Consider the following 4,567-nt stretch of genomic DNA (forward strand, 5'->3'; position numbering starts at 1 on the left):
CATCTCTTCACATGCTTATTTGCCATGTGCATGTCTTCTTTAGTAAGGTGTCTGTTAAGGTCTTTGGCCCATTTTTTTAATTGGGTTGTTTGTTTTCTTATTGCTGAGTTTTAAGAGGTTTTTTATTTTTTTGTATTTTGGAAAACAGTCCATTATCAGAAGTGTCTTTTGCAAATATTTTCTCCCAATCTTTGGATTATCTTCTCATTATCTTCACACTGTCTTTTGTAAAGCAGAAGTTTTTTAATTTTAGTGAAGTCTCGTTTATCAGTTATTTCTTTCAAGGATTATGTCTTTGGTGTTGTATCTGAAGAGTCATCACTATACCCATACTCATCTAGATTTTCTCCTGTGTTATTACATTCTAGGAGTGTTACAGTTTTACATTTTACATTTAGGTCTGCGATCCATTTTGAGTTAATTTTTGTGAAGAAAGTAAGGGTTGTGTCTTACTCATTTTTTGTGTGTATGTGATGTCCAGTTGTTCTGGGATCATTTGTTGAAGACTCTTTGTTCCATTGTATTGCCTTTGCTCCTTTGACATACACTATTTGCAGGGTTTATCTCTGAGCTCTCTATTCTGTTCCACTGATCTATTTGTCTATTCTTTTACCAATACCACACTGTCTAGATGACTGTAGCTTTATATTAATTATTGAAGTCAGATAGTGTCAGTCCTCCAACTTTATTCTTCTTCAGTGTTGTGTTGGCACTTCTGGGTCTTTTGTCTCTGCAGATGAACTTTAGAATCAACCTGTTAATTTCCACAAAATGGCTCGCTGGGATTTTAATTTTGATTACATTAAATCTATGGATCAAGTTGGCAAGAGCTGACATCTTGACAATATTGAATCTTCCCATCCACGAACATGTAGTATTTTTCCATTTGTTTAGTTCCTCTTTGATACCTTTCATTAAAGTTTTTCAGTGTTTCTCACATGGATCTTGTATATATTTTGGTAGATTTATACCTATTTTATTTTGGGGAAATACTGTTTTTTTTTATTTCAAATTTCATTTGTTCATTGCTGGTTATCATGGATTGAATATATCATGAAGAGAAATTTAATCCCCAATGCAACAGTGCTGAGAGGTGGGACCTATAAGAGGTGATTAGGACATGAAGGGCTCTGTTCTAATGAATGGATTCATGCTTATTGTGGGAGAGGGTTCCTAATAAAAGGATGAATTTGGCTCCCCTCCCCTCCCTTTCCCTCCCCCTCCCTCCTCCTTCCCTCCCCCCTGCCCTCCCCTTCCTTTTCCTTCTACATACATGCTCTCTTGCCATTCTGCCTTCAACCATGGGATGACACAACAGGGAGGGCCTCACCAGATGTAAGCCCCTCAACCTTGGACTTCTCAGCCTCCAGAACTGTAAGAAATAAATTTCTGTTCTTTATAAATTACCTAGTCTTGGGTATTCTGTTGTAGAAGCGTAAAACAGACTAAGACACTGGTATACTGGAAAACAATTGACTTTTGTATATTAACCTAGTATTCCTCAACCTTCCCATAATTACTTATTAGTTCCAGGAGACTTTTCTGCCAATTGTTTTCAGATTTTCTTCATAGACAATCATGTCATCTGCAAACAAAGACAGTTTTATTATTTCCCGCCCAGTCTGTATCCTTTATTTCTTTTTTCTTTCTTGCTGTATTATCTAGAATTTTTCATCTGCTGTTCAGAAGCAGTGGAGAGAGGAAACATTTTGCCTTGCTCCTGATCTTATGGGAAAGCTTCAAGTTTCTCATCATTAAGTATGATGTTAACTGTAGGGTGTTTGGGTTTTTTTTTTTTTTTTTTCCAGATATTCTTTATCAAGTTGAGGAAATTTCCCTCTATTCCTAGTTTACTTAGAATTGGGTGTTTCCCTTCTTCCAGGTCAGTTAGGAGTTGGTAAAACCCCTGAAGGTTAGGCTGTGGCTAAGCAGTTCCCCCTAAGAGCAGACCACGTTCAGAAGAACAGAGTGTTCTGGTGTATTTTTAAATAGTTCTTTTCCCCTTCCCCTGGCAGAAGCATGACGGGATTTTTCTCCAATATTCACTGTGGGGGTGTGGTAGAGCTTCTAAAGGTAAAACACAAAAATGTGGGGGTCTCCTAATGACTGGGTCCCCCTGGAGTTTTTGACTTGCCCACACTCAGCCCCCAGCAATTCATCAATTACAGTTAAGGTTTTCCTACATGGACACCGGTTGCTGCAGAGGTTACTACTCATGGTTTCCTGCTCACAGAGTTGTGATTCTCTGTATTCCCCTGTTGGTCTCTCCAATTTAGGGGACAGCAGTTTGCCCTGTAATCTAACCTCTCTTAGAGATCTAAAAAGAGTTATTGCAGAGTCTTACCCTCTCACCCAGGCTGGAGTGCAGTGGCACTATCATGGCTCACTGTAACTTCCAACTCCTGGGCTCAAGTGATCCTTCCACTTCAGCCTCCCAAGTTGCTGCGACCACAGGTGTGCGCCACCATACCAGGCTAAATTTTGTATTTTTTTGTAGAGATGGGGTTTCACCATGTTTCCTAGGCTTGTCTTGAACTTCTGGTCCCAGGTGATTGGAACCGCCTCAACCTCCCAAAGTGCTGGGATTACAGATGAGAGTCACCGCACCTGGCTTATTCAGCTTTTTACTTGTTGTTAGGGCTGAGTGACAACTTTCAAGCTTCTTACATGCCAGACTGGAACTGGAAGTTGGTGTGTTACTTTTTAAAAATATAAATTCTGGGCCTTATCCCAGACCTACTGATTCAGTCTCAAGGGGTAGAGCCTAGAATCTTTATCTTAAGAAATCCTCACCAGTGGGCACCCATGTATTATGGCTTCTGAAGCATAATTTTATAAGAATGAAACATAACTCTGGAAAATCCTGTAAGAAGAGTAGCCTTGGCCCCAGAAACAAGGTAGAAGGGTTCCTGAGCTGTTCATTACTGAGTGAGACACCCAATCAGGGATTTATAGTTTGGTTAGCTCTTCATCTACTGTCAAAGGTGCACCCAATAAAATGAAGGTCCAGCACCAATATCCCAAGACCAGGCACAGGCAAGAGGAGATGGTCACCAAGGGGCTGCCCTAGGTTCAAGGATGTGGTTGTTTTCCTCACCCAGGAGGAGGACCTGCATCAGAGCAGTGGGAAACTTATTTCTAGACTTCCAGTTTCCACACTTGGTATGACTCTGGCTGGAGCAAAAGAAAGAGCTGAGGAGAGACAGCCCAAGAATACCTGCTTACATGACAGCCGCAGTTTAGAGGAGTGAGGTAATTAGCCCAGGATCATCCAACCAGTAGGTAGGTAGATGTGAGATGATGCAAAAGAAGATATCAGCAAGAGTGACCCTCTGTCCCTATTGCATGAAATAAGTATGCTTTGCTGTAGAAAAGAAGGAAACCAAACAAATCATTAGTACAGATCTGGAAATGGAAAGAACGGGCATCCCCATGACACCACTGGGTCCCTGGACTGATACCTTCCAAGGCCAACCCCACATCTCTTCCTCCTACTCTTGTGAACCAATAAATTATCTTTTTTGCTTAAAGTAGTATATGAGTTGGGTGGCTATACCTTGAAGCCAGAATGTTCTAGTAAAAGTATTCCATATGTATTAAAAAGAATGGTTGGTCCTGATTCAAGGCCGGCACTTTGCTGAAGCTGTTGGTTTCAAATAGGAGACTAAATAATTGTCTTTTTATGGTCTGTTGGCCATCTTACAACTTTGGAAATGTAATGGCCAATTCATTAGAAAGAAACATCTGGAAAAAAAGAATAATGGACAAATATACTGATACAGAAAATGATCACAATAATTATTAAATGAAAAAGGTCAAATTACGCAATAGTGTTTTTGGTAGTATTCTATTTGTGTATATAGTGTTTTGTGTGATTTTTATGTTACCTTATTTTATTTCATCTTATTTTTTTTTTTTAGTAAATGACTAGAGAACAACTAGAAGAATACTTACCACACTGTTAGCAGGATATGGGATTGGGAAATCCCCCAATTCTGAACCATTTACTGATGATGAGCATGTATTACTTTCATAATAAAATACAAAATTAAAAAAGGAAAGAGAAGAAAGTTAGTCACTGAATGTACAAGATACTTGCCTGCCCCCAACTTCTTGGTTTCCTTGTTAGGGAGAAAAGATAGTTAGAGATAGCAAACAGAATAGGTTCCATGGTTAAGCCAACCACAACTATATTGACTGAGTCAGTAATTCAGTGAGCTATGGACAGATTTAAGTATGTACAACTGAGAGAGTCTGCATCACAGGGAATTAAATGCCCAGAGTCTAACCGGTCAATAAAAATACAAAAAGGATTAAAAAAGCGATCATTCATGTTGAATCCTCACAATCTAGGGGTGAGGAGTGCAGAATCCTACTCAAGGTACTGAATGGAGACTTCGCATCAACTATCTAGAATTTAGAGGGAGGCTTAGCAGGTGCTCAGAATGTGCAGCATCACCACTTCCAGTTATGTGGACTGCAGAAAAGCCCCATTAAACAGTCACTTAAAAGGGAGATATTAAAGGAGAGGAGCGCCTGGAGAGGGAGCAAAGAGGGGGTCAGCAAG

General features: G+C 39.8%; 1 non-coding gene across 1 annotated transcript; it reads left to right on the forward strand.

Moving 5' to 3' along the window:
• Positions 1–3,609: 3,609 nt before the first annotated feature.
• Positions 3,610–3,746, forward strand: LOC134735019 (small nucleolar RNA SNORA2/SNORA34 family). The gene has a single exon (XR_010117883.1). It is a non-coding gene; the product is annotated as a small nucleolar RNA SNORA2/SNORA34 family (small nucleolar RNA).
• Positions 3,747–4,567: the final 821 nt, after the last annotated feature.

This window comes from Symphalangus syndactylus, chromosome 12, assembly GCF_028878055.3.
Source record: "Symphalangus syndactylus isolate Jambi chromosome 12, NHGRI_mSymSyn1-v2.1_pri, whole genome shotgun sequence".
Taxonomy (NCBI): Eukaryota; Metazoa; Chordata; class Mammalia; order Primates; family Hylobatidae; genus Symphalangus; species Symphalangus syndactylus.